At 47.2% G+C, this 18,521-nt stretch overlaps 1 protein-coding gene and 2 long non-coding RNA genes across 4 annotated transcripts in view; 1 reads left to right on the top strand and 2 right to left on the bottom strand.

Moving 5' to 3' along the window:
• LOC135901180 (uncharacterized) overlaps positions 1-18,521 on the top strand; it is a 472,757-nt gene that overhangs the window by 164,719 nt on the left and 289,517 nt on the right. The gene's annotated exons all lie outside the window — the stretch shown is intronic.
• Positions 1-18,521, bottom strand: part of LOC135901178 (uncharacterized) — a 273,193-nt gene that overhangs the window by 139,523 nt on the left and 115,149 nt on the right. The gene's annotated exons all lie outside the window — the stretch shown is intronic.
• LOC135901197 (uncharacterized) lies at positions 6,503-8,088 on the bottom strand. Its single transcript, XR_010564040.2, has 3 exons — positions 7,555-8,088; positions 6,981-7,188; positions 6,503-6,675 (listed from the first exon to the last, which is right to left on the bottom strand). It is a non-coding gene; the product is annotated as an uncharacterized lncRNA (long non-coding RNA).

The following is an 18,521-nucleotide window of genomic DNA, read 5'->3' as shown; positions in this document are numbered from 1 at the left end:
AAACCTTCACATTTCATCACCGTCACTATAATAAAGATGATGTCATCATGATCGGGACTTTGCTAGATACGTTTAGAATGCTATGCGGTAACGATGTCCTCAACTAATATCATTACAATATGCTAATCATTTCCTATTGCGGAAATCTGGCTGTGGACGAGATGCGGCCGCATTGGCAAAACGAAGAAAGCAGTCAAATATGTACTGTCGCCACGTGACGTACAGTTTGCGCGAGAAGGAAACGAAACAACCATCTTTTAAAACTTCGTTATCTCAGCCACACTCCGTAGTGTACGGCGAACGAGAATAATGGCGCAGCATGCAGAACTTGGCGCCCGCCCAACGAGGAAGTGCTTTACCAAGTGTGTAGTGCAATTGTGGGTTGCGTTCGCAACCGGCACAGAGAGAACACCCAGAATGCCTGTCTGCGTTGAGCTAACCGAGGGACCGCGGAGGGTCTTGGCGAAGACAAGGAAATGTTTACTACGATGTCAGCTTGTTTATTTCCACCTACAATCTAACCTTGAAAACTATGAACCAGAAGCATAAACAACAGCGACGTGGTTTGAAATTGGCGCGCAGACGCATTTCGGTAATCCGAGAATTGCGAGGCCTTGTTAGGTTTTGAACACAAAGTTTCCTTTACCACACTACTAGCCTGCAAGCATAGCTCCGCGAACACTCGCTCCCTCTTCAATTTTCGAAAGCGCTCGGCAGGATATGCATCAGTAAGTGTTTACGCTCGTGAAACGAACTCGAGGCTGCACGAAACATACGAGGCCGGATGTTTCTCCACATCCATCGGGAAATCAGCGGCAGCTTTGTTTACACGCGAGAGTCTTCGCAATTTGGAGAATTGCGAAGCGACGAAAGGGCGGCGTACAAGCTGGGGTTATGACATTTGTAAAACGCGACCAGAAGAACGTAATGCGTTTCGGCCGCAACTTCACCCCGAATCCTAAAATGGAGCTCGTTTGCACACCGAGAAGAACAGCGTTGCGTGGATCTCTTGCTCACTGTCACCCCCATTGCCCAACCCCAAGCAACTTTCTCGTTTGCATTTTGCGGCAAACACGTTTCAGCGGTACCTCTGTTGATTCAATGAAGCCGGATTGTGCGCTTACACGCTCGCTGTGCGTACTTCGTGTTTGTGAAAGTAGCTAAATGAGCGAGTGCCAGTGCTCGGGAAAGCGTGCTCGAAAGAAAACTGTTGCGTGCTCTGGCGTGTGTATGCGCGTTGATTGGAAATGAAGAAATGCCGAATTTCTCCGATTCTTTCATTGAGAAGGTAAATGCGCCTGATGCCACTGAGGTTAAAAAGCATGGCGTCGCCGAATGGCGCCTTACTTCATTCGTTTGTGTCCGCGTTCATTGTTGTTTATCAGAAAATCTTTCCATAATAATTTTTAAAACTTTCAGTTGTGTTCATAATGCGAGGCATCGACCCAATAGCTGGCGCTCGAAAGATGGAGTGCGAAACCATTTTAAAAATCACCGTGGCGGATAGCACAATTCTAATCCTTCATCTGGGTTGCTCAAACAGGCGGACATCATATGCACACGAAATTGAAATGCATGATCGAATAAATAACAGATATGTTAATGTTGGGTTTACCTGATAACTTACGGCACATAATGGAATTTTCAAATTGTAGCCGGGGAGTTCACAAGCAGGATCCACTTGTAACGAAATTTCAAGATGACGCAACTTTCGACAAATTAATTCCCGACATTAATGAAGAAGGTTATTGGCGATCTAGTTACGTTTGCGCTTCAATGCATAAAAGGGCGTTTTCTCGTAAAAAGAAAACTAAGTGGAACCACAGTGAATTTTGCCGCAAGCTTGATGGCGCAAATCTTAGAAATGGTGTGATCCACATTAATCTTCTCTAGTTATGCTCGTGGACTCGAACAGGCCCAGCACCGTCTTGTACGCTCTTTTGATGATCACGTTGATCTTGTTACGTTCGTGTTGCAGCCATCAGTGGTATGCTGCAACGTACGCGACGTGGCTGATGACGAAGGATTGGAGGAGTCCAATTAGGCTCTACTCTCTCATGCCAGCCTTCCTGGAAGTGACTCGTTTGAGGAGTCGAATCGCGTTGGCTGCTTTTGCCATGAGACGGGTGATGATTTCGCCGTTTCTTCCGTGCTGCTTTTCGATGACCATGCCTAGGATCCTAATTTTGACGACCTCGGGGATCACGTTGCTGGATTTGGTTACGATTCTGATCTTTTCGTATTCGCGTTGTCTAGTCTTGCCTCTGCCGTTTTTGGTAGGTGGGAGTATGAGAAGCTCCGATTTGCTCGGCGAACATCTCAGTCCGGTGCCTTCCAGCTGGTCTTCTATTGCTTCGACGGCGGCTTGCAGCGCGCCCTCGATGGGAGCGTCGCTGCCACCGGTCACCCACAGCGTGATATCGTCCGCGTAGATGGTGTGCCTGACGTCTTCGATGCTCGCGAGCTTTTCGGCCACTCCGATCATTACCAGTTTGAACAGCATCGGCGAAATGACCGATCCCTGCGGTGTGCCGGTGCTCCCGAGCTTCTTCTCTTGCGTCTGTAGATCGCCTGCTCGCAGCTCGGCGGTCCTGTCCGTGAGGAAGTCCTTGATGTAGTTGTAGGATCTTTCGCGCATGTTGAGCTTGGAGACTCGGTACGATCCGCTTATTACAACTCGGGATAAACAATACGCTCGAAGCAATAGCCGAAGCGCAACGGACCTCTCAACTGGAGTGGCTGTCCATGACCAAAGCCGGGAGGAAGATACTGGACGACCTGGAAATAGGACATTCGAACGGGTTGGAGATGAAGCTCCCCGTCCCCGAAGAGGTCCGACGCGAGACCAGAATCGACCCCATACCGATGAACATGAATCCCGAGTTCAACAAGGGAAGAAGAGTGGCGATGGCCAAGGTGCTCATCGACCAGCACGCCAACGACGAGCACGCGCGGTATACGTGGACGCGGCCGAATACCAACGGAGCGCCTTCGCAGCGGTCGTCACAGAGGCGTCAACCGGTGCCACGAGGACGGCAGCGAGCGTGACAGGCGCCGGAGCGGAACAAGCGGAGGAGGTAGCCATCGCCCTGGCCATCGCCGACGCAGACTGCCGCACGGTGCTGAGCGACTCGAGACAGGCGGTGCGAAACATCACCAAAGTCCAAATCTGCAGGGAGGCCGAGCGCGTACTGCGAGCGGGAAAACTACAAGACAGAAAAGTAAGGCTCAACTGGTTCCCGACGCACGCGGGCGACGCGTCGGAACGCAGTGAGAACCACAATAGAGAGTTTTAGAATTGGGGGCCCAAGGGGCTTGGAGACCCAAGAAAATTGCGGGCCGCTAGTGCGCTCGCGCAGAACCCAAGCCAGTCTTGGGTTCTTGCGTTCGCGTTAACTCAAGACCCCAAAATCGAAAGCTAGCGTGGGCCCACAAGCCATGTTGGGCCGCCCTCGCGGATGACGAGATATCGCGAGATAGCCAAAAGAGCCGAACTAGCCGCAGCCATCCAAAGCAGTTGTCTCTCAGGCGCCAAGCATGACTGCTCCGAGGACGTCGTGCGCGCGCTCGCACTTTGCTACAGACGATGACCTCTGCATATTGCGAGAAGTACTGGGAAGCAATCCGTTTCAAGACGATAGGCTGTGGCCGCAGGTTGCGAAAAATCTTGTAGAGGCCACACGCAAGACGTTTTCGCTGCGGTCGATACGCAACCGCTGCGAGTTACTTATGGCACAGTTCTTGCACAAAGATACTGCAAATTTGAAAAAGTAAGTACATTTCTACTGCACAACTTCTTCCGCCTGCAGTAGGCGCAGGTTAGCTGTGTGCTTTGCTTGCCCTTATGTAATGTTTATTTGCCTTCGATATGCTTCCTCCGTAATCTTGCGAGAGTAACGCGAATCCGCTTCCCCTGCCACGTGTAGCTACCTGCGGCGAGGGAACTTGTATATGCTGGCGCCCACCTCTGAACAGCTGTAATCACGGCACTATGGTTTTTAACAAATTAGAAACCAGTAAGATATCAGCTTTTTGCCAGCGCAACAAAGGGAAACCGCCCGTTAGACGAATTCGACACTAATCGCCGCGCGCCCGTGTACGCCGGATACATGAGCGGTAGTCGACGCGCCGGGAAATGAAACACAAGGCCGACGGCGTCAGAAAAATATTTATTGCGTCCTTACAGGGTACTACCAAGGGTTACAAAAAGAGTTGAAAAATTGGCACGTATTTGAAACATCCAGATACTTCCGTAAATAACGGCATCGACCATTTGAGACTTGCTCGCAGCGCCATATATTACGTCAGTGACTCCCAAAGGGTTAACACAATAGTGAAACAAGTCTAAAGAAAGTATCTGACGTACAGAAATCATAGGTAGCAAACTATCTGTTATTGCAGGTCTGGAACCGAGGAGCAGTATGCCGAAAAAGAGCAGCTTCTGACAGAAATTTTAGCCCTTGCAAAGAAATTTTGATATGTTATTAGAGGAACCACCTTGAAAAAGGTAGTTGCTCGAACGCAGCCTGACGTACCACCTGGGACTCCAACTGACCGCAGAGCTGCAAATTTTGAGCGATTGGCTGCAGCCCAAACAAGGGATACGGCAGCAGCAGCTCATTATACCCAAGTTGCAGAAGAGGACGGTAATGTATGTTTTTCAATCAAATAATTAAGATGGAATGAAAAGTGTGATGCTGTAATATGCTTGTACCTAATCGCATGTTGTAGCATTTTGTTAAGCAGCAGCATGCATCCTGCAAATTATCAGTTTGTATATAATAAACGTTTGTTTAGCTACTGCATCCAGTACGATTTACCTTAAACGATTCAAAGGTTATGGAATTATGACTACATGAATAATAAACGAATGTGAAATGTTATTCATACTTTCGCTCTCCTTGCAGGCATGGAAGATTTTCAGCCCATGGAGGCGTCACAAATTCTAAATAGCATATAAAGTGGCAAATATGTAGATGTGACGCCTCCAAGTTCTCCAAGTGTAGTAATATACACTAACCCAAGCAGCCCACAAGGAGACGCCACCTCTCCACTGCCCCAAGACAGCGAGCCTCAACCTCCAGTTGTCAGCCTCCCAAATTGCACTGAGTCGCCTGGACCACAGTCCAATCCCGACACAGGCAGTTTGACACAAGGAGGAAGGAGGATTACAGTTCCACCATCGAACACCCATCCCAGCAATCATATGCACGCCAGGAGCAGCACCCAGGAGGAGGGAAAGAGATAAGGAGAAGGCAGGGAGGTTAACCAGAATAACGTCCGGTTTGCTACCCTACACCAGGGGAATGGGAAAGGGGAAAACAAAGATAACAGCAGCACCCAGCAAAGGAAAAGAGGCAGGCGACTCTATTTTCTTCTCTGTGTGGAGAATTTTGCACTGAATATCTGTGCTGCCTTATGCAAATCAGTGTTAGCCTTTTGCCCTCATAATTTAATGCCTCACAGGTCACCTTTATGATGTTATTCAGAATAATTTGATGCTGCAGCAAACAGTCATTTGGTCATGTGTTCATAATTAGCCCACACATATATTGAAACGTAGTCCATGAGTGCACTTATAACACACAGTACCGCTTTTATGACTCCATGCGGGATATTGGGCTCCACGATATTGTGCAGGTAAACTTTTAATGCCGAAGGGTGAACTTTAAAGGGACCTTGATTACTTACGTTAACACACTTTAGGGCGTCTTATACTTGTTATGAGCTGTTCGAAGAGGGATATGTAACAATTGTGTGCTTTCAGTTACAGCTGCCAGTCCTCCTTCCGAAGGCAATCTTGCGTTTTTTGAGCGAAGGCTGCGGTATGAACAGTCAACGAGAGCAAGAGATGCCACACTAGAAGAGCGGCGCCTGGAGCTGTAAGAGAGGAAACTGCTTCACGAGCAGGCGAAACTACAGCAACATATTGCTGAATGGAGAGCGGAAGTAGAAGACCGCGCTGAAGAAAGGAGGATTCAAAGAGAAGAACGTGCTGCATTACAAAGGGAACGCGAAGCAGAAAGAAATATGTTTATGACCCAACAAAATGCTCTGCTTGATGTTTTAAAGGAAGTGCTGGGTAATAAAGGAAATTAAATGTTTTGCTTCTTCACAGAAAAGATGTTTGTGAATATTGTACATTTGGAAAGCTTCCTGCTCCAGCAACTTAATTGCGTTTTGGTTACACTACAACTTCAAACTGTGTAGTCCACATGAGCCATAGATCATATATTGCTTCAATAGGACAAATATACAATATTCATACTAGCTTTCCTCTCTCAGCTGTTATGTAATACAAGGTATTCTTTCAGAGGAGGAGGACGAAGGTGAAAGAACATTGCCACTTGGTTGCCATGAAGGCAAGTGTGGCAGTTGGTTAAAATCGTTGCTACTTGGTACATTTGTGGCACATTCTGGAGAAAGACTTTCTGATTTTTTTGTAGTTCAAGAAGGCAAACAGGCTGATCGTCTTGCCGAATTCCCATTCTATTTACTGCCTTACAGCGCTCATGGCAGTATTGAATTCTTGCTGCTGTACATTCAGACATGCACCAGCATATGGCCGCATGAGCAGAGGGCGGAGGGGGTAAGCAGGATCACCGTATATAGTGAATGTATTGCCCTGCATCAACTGGAGAAGCTTCTCATACAGCCCGCTTTCCCGAAGTATTCCTGCAAAAGAGAACCAATTAGGAATGAACATAATGAGCCACAGAATGTTGCAGCTTGCTATTTCAAAGCGAAAGTTAGATTTAGGAGCAGTGCATTTGCTAGTAATGTGTTCTTACTGAGGCACCGCCTTAATATGAAAGTCGAATTATTATTTATGGAGTCGCATGTCAAAAACAGTTATGCTTAAAATGTGCTTCGCAGAAACTGCACTCAATACACATGTGTAATTATCCTTCTGGGCGATCATATCGCAAGTGTGTGAACAATGCAGCTGGGAACGAAGAAATGAGGGGCCTTTGATTTACCTGCATCATGCCTGTGGCCTAAATATGGGCCGGCAAGGTCGCAGACGATGCCGTTGGCACATATAATGGCCTGATATTTGACAACGTGCTCCCGTTTGTGCCCGGAGAAGTACATTCGCTGGTTGTACGTTGGTCGGCAGATCGGTCGAGCAGTTCCATCGACGAAACCCCAGCAATTAGTCAAAGGTGCACCTCGATCATGCACAGCCTGCAATTCAGAATGTAGATTATTGTTGCGGCAGTATTTATTGCAATATTGCTCTGCTAAAAAGATTTCAACAACTAGGGCAACAGGCGCGTCACAACTGCTTGTACTGGAAAATGCATAACAAGAAAGTACATACACCATAGGTGACTTTCCTATCTCGTATGACATATTTGTCAGAGGAAACGAGGTAAAAAACCGTCTGTACACTTCCATTTTAATGGCAGTCTGACAAAATCTTTCATAGCAAATTTACCAAAAAGCTAAGGTTAGATACATTGTTTTTACAGTATCCTACGACGGCTACAGTCGCTAACCTAATCGTAATAACGTACGTGTTTTAACCTTAATGCAACAGCGTGTACGTACCTGGGAAAACGGAGCGATGTTGGCGAGGTTCAGCCAACGATGATTTGTCAAGGACAGGAAGTGACCGAAGGTCGTCTCAATGTGGCCGAAGACAGAGGCAACTATGCTGGACATCACGGAGGTATGTCGTCCGAAAACGTCTTCTAAATCGGTCCGCCTATTAGGATATGCGAGTCGCCGGAGGGCAATCAGGAGAGCTTCTTTACCGGATACGTGTACTCCCTGAATGCTCTCAATCGTATCGGGAATTAAGAGAGCAGATGACAATTCATCAATATTTGCCTTCTCAAAACGGAACATTCTCCGAAAGACGTCATCTTCAATACTTCCGACGTCGAGCCATCCTTTGCGAGACGTGTACTGCCGCCGGCCATGTCGTCGGTAAGTCGCTTCTGGCAACGGTAGAAAGAGGTCTTCGATGTCAGACCAACTCAAATCAGCGTACAGCAGATGGTCGCAGAGCAAACTTGCAGTACGTCGACAGATTTTTGCCAATTTACGCGGGTGAACTTTCAGCTTCGCTGTGCGTCACAAATAAACACCAACTGAAAGCACTTGGCTTCGATTGGCTTTGCTTGGCTTATAATTGCACACCTAAGTCGTAACACTAACCGGCACTAACTCAGTGATTACGTTTCTTACATTTTATTGTTCTCTCTTCTTGCTAAAAAATGCATTCTGTTCGTTTTCCCTTGTATGAAAAGAGGTTCATTTTTTTTGCTTTCAAGCACCTTTCTATTTTCCACACTGTGGCGTCCCGAGCGCTCAACCCAACGCTGTCTGCGTTCGATCCAATCCTCAAACTCTGCTGCTCATCTAAACCCAAGAGCAACCGACGCAACGTGGCTTGGGGGCCCAGTGCCTTGCGCCCCCAATTCTAAAACTCTCTAATGAGACGGCACACGCAGCGGCGCGAGCGCTAACTGCGCACCGTCTGACGTAGTTCGGAACCAAGGACCGCATGACGGACTACAACGAAATCACGAAGGCCTACCGCCTGGCTCGCAGAACTCTCCCACCCCGCAGCCAAGGCTTAGTAGAGCGAAGGCGGTACTACTGAGACAGCTCCAGACCGCAACGCTACCGAGCCCAGGACTGATGCATCACATGTACCCCGGAGACATATCTGAACGATAAGTCCAGCGTCTGCCGGAGGGAGAGGGCAGATTACACGCACATCTTGTGGGACTGCGTTAAAAATCCAGAAGAAGCAAAATCAAGAACGATCCCTCCGCGGCTCGAGGCAGCCGCGAAGAGCTACGACCAAGACGAACAGCTTTGGGCCGTCCAGCAGGTCCTCGGGGCGCTCGAAAGGCAGGGGCCCGGCGAGCCGGCAACGGCGAGCGGAGACCCGCGCCGAGTAACGGCGACTTCGTGGATGACGTAGGCCCTCGTCGGGGCGCGCGAGCGCCCAACTGCAGGCACAAATAAAGTTGGCTCCAATTCAATCCAATCTCTAGTTATGCCTTGCAGTGTCAGCGGCTACAATTTGTAACTTGCAATATGTACTGTGCGGTAGCACATGCAATTACTCGAATATGTGTTTCAATTTCTCTTGCAAGTAATGTCCGCCTCTTCGGTTACACCAGCCCAAGGACTAGAACTGTGTTATCGGCCGCAAGCAATATTTGAAAATTGCTAGACGTCTCCGCAGCACAACCGCTACACTCGGTAAATCTGTTGCACTGTTTCGTCCAAGCAAGACAGACTGTACTCATGCAAGGCGTAAGCTTGAAGTGCACAGCAGCGGTCCGACACGGGAAGTATTAGCACTCTTTCTTGTAGTATCGGTTGGAGTAAACATTCGTTGCCGCGCTTGCGCAATCTGCTTCCGAGATTGCAAAAGAAACTTTGTTCAATGGGTGCGTTAAGATTAAGGAGCTCGAGTGCGCCCTTGTCGGTAGAATATGCTCTAAGTAAACTCCACGATTGAAAAGAGCCTTTGGTGCGCGATAAGAGAGCGCGCTCTACCAGCTCTACGCGTTCCCGCCTTCGAGACGGTGCGAAGCAGCTCACGCCTTCTGTGGCTTTCAGCAAGGCGACGGTCCTAGCATTTTCACACTTTTGAAGTGCAGCTGGCGTGTTGCACGCGCCGTTTGGTTTCGCGTTCGCACTCTTGTTTCGCGCAAAACAAGGAAATCACCGCGCGATTTATGCTTTTCAGACGCACTGGCACGTAACCAACAAGTCGTTCTTCGGTTGTCCCTATAAATCTGAACGCCTCGAATCAGCAACACCTCCGCCTTTCTGCGATCTGCAATGAGTTGTATTACAGCCGGCATACTATGGCGCAGAAAGAATTCGTAGTGCGCCACCTCTGATAGCAGCGCGAACAGCATTGCATCCGCCGATGCACGTAGAGTTGCTGGAGCTTGTCATGGTCGGCCAAGAACTGCAGCGAGATTGTCTGCGGTGTCATGCTCGCAAAGCACGCGAAAGGCGATAGCGCATGCGGAACCAAAATAATACGCGTCAGAAGGCACGTTGGTGTTCCCGGGCGCAGTCGCCTAAAATATAGCAGTTAAGCTACGCTCCAAAGGCGTCGCGACCGAGCGCATTCTAGTGTGTGGCTTCGGAGTTCGGAGCGCGGTAACCTGCTTGCTTCCTATATTATGGCGCGTACCCACTGCGGGGGATTGGCCAAGAAGCCGGTGGTTAAACGGGTGGTGGTGGCGCTTCCTGGCGGTGGAAAAGTGGATAAACGTCCCTCCTTTCTCTTTCCTATTCTGACATTCGTTTCTTTATCTTGGCATCGCTTAATTTCATTTAGTGTTCTAGTACTCTCAAGGCCCGAAGTCATTACCGAGGGGAGTGGTGGAATTCTGAAATACACTACTAAGAGGAAAATGTGGGTTGTACAACGCCAGCTAGTAATTCGCGTTAATGAACAGTGTCTTGAATGGAAAATGGTTCATTCGGAAACGCGATTCTAGCCCTCCGAAGTCGGTGGTATAGAAATCGTTTAAGTGTTTTGATATTGGTGCTAGTTTAGAGATCAAGTGGATTGCGTGGGGTAAGCCATTCATATCTCGCCACGCACATAGCTTTAATAAAATTTCAATGCAATTCAATCTTCTTTTCTTTTGGAGAGAGTGGGAGAGAAACACATATTTCTATTCGGCTGCGGCATCTAGCTCCACCGAGAAAGGAATGTTCCTGGGCTAAACGTTGCTTTTTATAGCTTAAAATAATTGACTGAGATAATACGTGGCCATAAACACACCATTAGGATTGTGGATTATCAAGTTCTAACGACCGTAAACTCGGTACAGTGCCTTAAATTGTTGGAAATTAACGTGAAAAGCGTTTGATAAGTTGCCTGTAACTTTATTCCGACTGTTTTTCGTATTTTCGCCTCTATTTTGTCATTCAGATAAGCGACATATAAAAATTTTAGTTAAATTATAAATTTCGCATAGGGAATGGTTAAGTATGTTGTCATGGCAAGGCTTCAGTTGCTGTGTCGAGAAAGATGTCAGAGTAGGTAAACACCCCAAAACTCATCATGTGAGAATTAAAAGTAAAGTTTTTAATGTAAACACAATTTGTCATCATTTCCCGCGCGAATTTGATTATTTGTTTATTTGTTTGTTGGAACATGGAGCCTGCTCTTTATGCGCCCTCTTGCGTGCCCATCCTTTTTCCATACTCGTAGTGAAATCGAAAGTATGACAACCATTCCAGTCTGTGAAGATGGAATGGCAGCGAAAGCTAACGACAGTCGAAACTCTCAAACGAAAAGCAAAGTGTTTTCGCTGCCATTCCATCTTCACGGAGTGGAATGGTTGTCATGTTTTGCGTTGCGAGTCTGGCGTCGTTGCTCGTTCGAAGGTGCCCGGGCTCGCGATTGTAGCTTTCGTTCAGCATCGCGGGAACATTCTTCGTCGGTGTTGTTTCCTCCGGCGCTCCTCGTACGCAAGTTGTTCTTCGGGTGTACGAACTATACGCGTCCGCCCAGTCGATAACACAGCTGCATTTAGCGCCGACACCTCTCCTGCGATAACCTCGACGTCAGGCTATTGTTCACGGCAAGTGTTCTTATCCCTTCCGCGTTTTGAAATGTGCGCCAGCGCACTGCACCCGTATGGGTTTGTTAAAAATTGCAAAGTCCGTTACTGTTGCTGGACGCCGAAAAGCTGCGTTCTGCCAGGGACCTCTTTGGGTCTCACGTGTGACAACGATAGTTCACTGGTACCCGAGCCTACATGCATATGTGCCATTGAGCTTGTACTCTTTCTGCACTATCACCAGGATCGGCCCACATGGCAATTTTTGTGTTGACGAACGGCGAAAAAACTACTGAAGTTTAGACACACACAGCTTTCGCTGTAAAACTCGAACCCGCACTACGCATAGCCAGGGGCCTTTTCTGCGCCTTCGAATGAAGTAAAAATTGAAGCTTTCCAAGAGTGATGAAATACCCGCTTCTCTGTGCGCATCTGCTGCGGAAACGTAATTGCTTTGCGTCAAAAACAGGTGCGCTTTATTGGTTTTCTAAATTTTCGCTGGCGGGCAGATTTCGTTTGTTGCGTATGTCTTCTCGGTTGCAACGCTATAGACTCGCATTGATCATCCTCATGCTCTTCTTGCCATTTTACGTTTATTCAAAACTAAAATAGGCCTCTTGGGGGAAATTGCTTCAGCGAGTAAACAATACTTGAAGCCTTAAGAAAACGCAATTTCGTTATCACTTGCGAGTGACGTCAACGAGAAAGAACGGAGGCAAATGTACTCGGTGCATTTAAAAAAAAGGAGGGGGGGAAGTGAGACAGGAGGAGCCCGCCGTTTTCCTCCTTCAGGCCAGTGAGTTCCTCCTTCACACGCACTTCACATGTTGCGCCCTCTCGCGGCAATCAAAAGGGGAGGAATGTTTCTCCCTTGCGTATGTATCTTGCGTCGCCGCCGTCGGTGACCCGAACATCGGCTACAATAACTTCATTTAGAAGGAAAGTATTGCTAAATAGCAAAACCTGAGGTCTAAACCTCTCATGACAAGCGAACACCAGTGTCAAACCTCTAGCTCGAACGGGAGCTGCGATGCGAGAATAGTCCAACTCGAAAGCAGCGTCCGGCTCCTGACGCACAGCGAGACAAGCCGTACTCAGGCATCTCAGCCTAGACGCCGCAGATATCGGCCAGCCTTTATCGTTTTGATGCATGAAATTAGGATGAGGAGAAGGTTAAGCTATAGCAAATGTATGCAAATGTGATTATCTTGAAGCGCCATCCGCGACGTCTTGGAAGCGAAAGCAAAATGCGTTTGCTGGCGCCGTCGTCACGTAGCCGGGTGGTGTGAGCGCACCACCGCCGTAAGCGACGCCTCCCAATCCACAGATGGGACATAAATCCTGTCACCATACCAAGGAGGCGCTCGAGTGCACCATGCAACCAGATATACAGTTGTATATCCAGCGTCACTTGCGTACCAATGAGTCCGAGTCTACGCCCGCCGGCGGCGGCTTCTCCGTGATGCATCGTGTAGCGCGCAGGACACTAGAGAGACAGGAAACGCCGACCAACAATAGATGATGTATTTCCTAAAAGACGGGGTGCAAGAAAACGTGAAAACAAAAACGTATCCAGAAAATAAATTTCAAAAAAAGAAAGCTTTTACAAATTGCTGACTTCCACGTTACAGCTTTGCACATACGGCCGTCAGCGTTTGTGAAGAAACGGAGACACCCTCGAAGGTAACATGTAGAGGGACAATTGAAACTACTAAGTACGAAAAGCCTAATGAAAAGCACAAGCGTACGGGACAAACGAATGTGTCCAGACGTGAACGGGACACCAAGCTAACGACACACACATGATGACGGCAGCCTTGTGCACCGTGTCGAGTGCCGGTATTCTAGAAAGCTGCAGGGCACTGCCGAACTCGAACATCGGTACGAAGTGAAACCACCTTTTCTCTAGCAGGAAGCCCGGCTAGCACGGCGCAGACACAGCTCTGCAGCGGAGGCGCTCGGAGAGAGATGGCATACTCCATAGTCGGAGCTATCCTTCCCGGTCCCTTGTCACGACGGTTACGCTTCAGCCACTGTATTTACGGTACGGTTATAGTAGTTGTAGCCTAGTAGACTATATCGACACAATCTTCCTTACCAAGATTCTTCTGGAGATATAACAGACATCAGCATCAGCAGTTAGCCTTCTGATATCGTCAATGGTGAGGGAGGCCAGTTACGCCAATCGCTGTGAGTAATGTTTGGTTCTCGTATGTAGTATCCTGATATCACGGCGAGTAACATTTATCGTAGCCTCCTTGTATGCTATGCTAGCACGTAAAATCCGCTCTCCTCCAACCACTATACCCTTCCAAATTGCACGCAGCTGCTGAGCGTGTAGCAGCGAATGACGTCATCGATGTAGCCGAATACTTTTGGTCTGTGAACAGGAAGGGAAAACATGATTTCGAGAGCTTGCTCGAAAGCGGTGGCTTCAGCATTCCGGTCAGATTCATGTGTCAGGCCCAGCGCATTAACCGTTTGTTATGGGCGCAATTCATGAACCAGGCACGATGGCGAAATTTTGGTGGAGCAAGCTGGGAGGCCAGCGCAGCCCGTGGCTACTGCGGCGACGAGGAAACAATACGTCATGTTCTGTGTCAGAGCCCGCCATACAATGTGCAAAGGCAATCGCTATGCCGAAGTAATAGTTCTTGAAATAGCTATTTCAGCATAGTAGAAATAGGTCTGAAGAAACAGTTCTACAGTATCCACTGCACTCATCCTCGCATCAGAACGACATGCAAGGACTACTGCGCTTCTTGCGATCGCCTGGCCTGTGTGAACGCCTCTAACAGGAAACGCCCTTCCAGCTCCCTTTTTATCTCTCTCTCTTTTCTTTACTCTTTTCTAAGCATAACCTACACCTTGATCTAAGCCCTCAAGCCTTTCTAAACAGATTTTCCCCACTCAACTGCAAGGTAGAAAACCTGAAACTCGCATCTGGTTAACCTCGCTGCCTTTCCTATCTCTCTTCCTCACTGTATCGGCATTGTTGTTTCCTGTATCGACATGCTACTTCCGACATAGCAGTGCGATGAGTGCTAGTGCTAGCAAAAAAAAAAATGAGATCGTGGGATCTTACGTGCCGAAAGCATTGTATGATTATGAGGAATGCTGTAGTTGGAGAGTCCGTATTAATGTTGAACTCCTTAACGCCATGATGTTTGTAAACGAAACTATGTATTGCCATAACTGAAGCAATTCCAAAGACGTGAAATATGGTTTATTTGTGCCCGATACCGGCAACAAGACGTAGAAACTGCACTCTGTCTGAATTCAAATCTGCCTCTGCTAGTGTCAGCAGTAAAGAAAAATGGCTTGGCCTTTTCTACTCGATCATTAATGAGCTACTCTTTCTTGATAATTGCCTGTATATGAACGAATCACACTCGTATTGTACGAAATAAACGTAGCAGCCACGTTAAGGAAGAGCGTTTTCACAAAGATTGTTAGAAATATTAATTTTCCTATCGACATCACGTGCTTGGAATCGTCTTCCGGCAAACATTGTAAATGCAAGAACACGTGAGCAGTTTTCCGCGCTTGTGTCGGAGCATTTTCAACTATAGGGCACATATCGTCGCATTGCTGTATGAGACTGCTCTGTTCCCTGCTTACTGTACGTTATTGTATCTCTAGTTCCCACTCTTGATGTGTACCAACAGTATCTGTAAATAATATAAGCCAACAAATCTGGGAGCACTTTCTGTGCTGTATTGTGCACCTTTACAGCATTAATAAGAGACAAGCGGGTTTCTTAAGTGTTACTCGACTTCGCTCTTCAATCGTACTCTTCGCTCCGACTTTAGCACCTTACGAAGACTCCGCCGCGGAAGGCTACCCTACCTTGTCGGCTATGGCTAGATGACCAGCATTTACAAAATATTTTGCCTTCAGTATTTTAATGGCTGACAATGCTGTCTGTGATGGATGAAATCGCGAGGAGACCCTTGAACACGCTTTGTGCGACTGTTCGCGGCACAGTGCACGGAGGCGATTGCCCGAAACCGCTTTAGCCCACGTTGATGACAGGCTATTGTTAGAACACATGATTTTAGAATACCACCCTGGGGAGCCTAGACGCTAGAGTACGTCAAACAACAATTTGTGCTCTGTAACAAGTCCGGGAAACGGCAACAAATAGCGCACAACAACAAATCTACACAAGCATCTTTAGAACTTACCATTGTTAACTGTTATTCTATTCTGTGATCTCATGCGATGATCATGACTAGCCGAGATCGATGGCTTGTGCTCCCTCCCTCCCTCCCCCTCTCTCTCTCTCTCTCTCTCTCTCGGCAATTTTTTTTATTGTGTCTACCTTCCCTTCACAGTCGCCTCAGTGTAGGTAAGCTAACCGTATTCATCGTTCTGATTAACCCTCGCCTTACTTTTTCCGTCTCTCACCACTCCGCTTTATTATGAAATAATATAAAAAAGCGGCAGGCAACGGTTGGGTTTAAATGTTATATATGCAACGCAGAAACATAATTTTAATTCAGTGCCGACTGTTTGGGTCACTGTGCGCTTTAAGGCCACGTACTTGCACAATAAGAACTTTCGTAATTGGTGTGCCCTCCATTTTGCCGCAACGCGCAGCCGGTGCGACATCGTTACGCTTGGGATATTTTGGCTGCGAAGATGAGAAATACTGAGATATAACGCACCATACGAAATGTTTGCCATGCTCAAGAAGTTTTGTTTTTATATGAATAATCTATATTGAATGCCATTCGGCAAAAAATTTGTTTGAGTCCTCCACTACTGCGTCTGTCGTACACTGTCTATTGTTTGTCGAGCTCCAAGTCTCCTGAATATATTGCAAGAAAGTAATTACCAGATCAGTGTCTCTGCTTCTTTTTCTTTCTTTTTTTGCTGGTTACGTCGCAAATGACATCGTATTGTAACGTATAAAAGGAGTGTTAGACATAAACCCTCTTTTTCTTGAGTCTCGCAAAGTACACCGAACACAGACATTTTAGCAAATCACCGCTTTCTACCTTTACTTTTTCAACCAGAAAGAAATAACAGCAGTAAAGCGAGCCTGAGGGACGGATTTGTCGTGCACTAGACATTGGCGAAGCTATGCTTGCAAATAAAGACAGATAAAAATTAAAAAAGGTATAAAAAAGAAGTGTGTGTAGGCGGGGAGTGGTGGGGGTCGAAAATGAACCGACATGTTTTCTGTCGCTGGCAGCGACAGTCGAGTACAGCTCACTGGGCGCTGGCAAGATCCTTCACTCGTGCTGCCTTCATTCCCAGCCATATTTCTCGCTGTTTGGCGTCTTGGTAGTTCAATCTTCGCTATTGCGACGTCAATTCCAGCGGCTCTTCTTATCGCTTTGTCCTCGGCTTTGTTCTTTTCGCTCAAGGACCATTTCGAGCAAAGTAGTTTCGAGCAATGACAAATCATTTGTTTGTTCTATAAAGTAACAATACCGTAGTGAAACACAGGAGGCGAGCGACGAGCATTGGGGCAGTGAACATGATCGGATCTGATGCGTTTTCTTTCTCTCTTGTTCGATTCTTTCCTAATGGCGCAAGAAACAAGACGCCAATAAATGGCCACGCAATTCGCGGTATCCCAGATGGAACAAAAAAAAATGAAGCTGCAACGGGGTCGTATCTGACGTATTGAATTTGATTTCGCTGTCTGTTCCACGTATTTTCACTCAGAATGATAAGGGCGCATTGATTTGTCTCGCTATATTGTTATTAAGCTCGGAAACCTTTGTCGTGTCAGCTCATTAGAGCAGTGGTGAACTTTTCTATACCTGCTTAGGACACTGAGCCATCATTTTCATTAAAGTTCATTCTCTCTTTTTCTGTGCCGCCTTTGAACCATCTGTTTTCATTGCTGTTCAGTGGTGGGCTTTGCGATTTTCTACACTGCCGTCCTGAATTGTGTAAGCTTTTCTGTGGTTTTAGGATCCAATATGAAGCTTTCTTTTTTGCTTATGCTTTCTTGCGTTTCGCGAGCTTAGACTGCCATACTTCCCAACAAATTGCACTACGCAATCAATGGACGCAAGGATATGCCCGTCTTTCCTACTCTGATCAGTGTGTCTCTTTATCTATTTTATATTAAATTTATAGTTTTCTTTCTAACAATTCAATCCACGAATGCAAAAAAAAGTACAGATCAATCAACGCTAAATATTCTTCATCGCATATTTTCTTTTTCAGGGCTCACGGAATCGAATTGAATTCTGGGGACTCACCTGCCAGAACCACCACTTGATTATGAGGCACGCCATAGTGGGGGGCTCCAGATTGATTTTTACCGCCACAGGATCTTTAACGTTCCTGCAGGGCATGGGACGCGGGCATGTTTGCGCTTCGCCCCCATCGAAACGCGCCCACCGCGTCAGGAATATGAGCCCGGAACCTCTTGCTTAGCAGCGTAACACCATAGCCGCCAAGCCATCGCGGCGGGTCTGACGGAAAATACTATTACCAATAAATGAATAAGCAGAATAAGCGGCACCGAAGGCTTCCGCGGTAGTCTGCGTATTCGGTACTCACGAAGGCTTATTTTTATAGAACTGAGTTACACAACTGGGCCGACATACGAGTTCGCGAAGTACGAATCGTTTGGCGTTAATTTGTTGCAGTTGTTCTGAACGAAAGCTTTCATGATAAACACAAGTGATGCGCAAATGCTGGAAAGAGGGCGATAGCACAGCTCTGCTGCTCAACCACAAAATGTGGAACGCATCCACCGCAGTTAGGATGCCTTGAATGCGGTAGTAGATGGCTGAAGAAGTCTAACGCCTCAAATCAACATAGGAGCTATTGTAAATGCAACAGCACAGAGCATCGGAATACTTTTGGTGGCGCTATTTAAGGGGCCCTACACCTAGGCCCATCGAAAATATGTATACATTACACGTTGTAATGTGCCGACTACGAACCGCCTTGCCGCAAGATTTTTTTTTAGTGGTTCAGTATTAGAGG

Source organism: Dermacentor albipictus, chromosome 4 (genome assembly GCF_038994185.2).
Source record: "Dermacentor albipictus isolate Rhodes 1998 colony chromosome 4, USDA_Dalb.pri_finalv2, whole genome shotgun sequence".
NCBI lineage: Eukaryota > Metazoa > Arthropoda > Arachnida > Ixodida > Ixodidae > Dermacentor > Dermacentor albipictus.
Note: the sequence above shows the minus strand (reverse complement) of the source record. Positions and strands in the feature narration are given on the sequence as shown.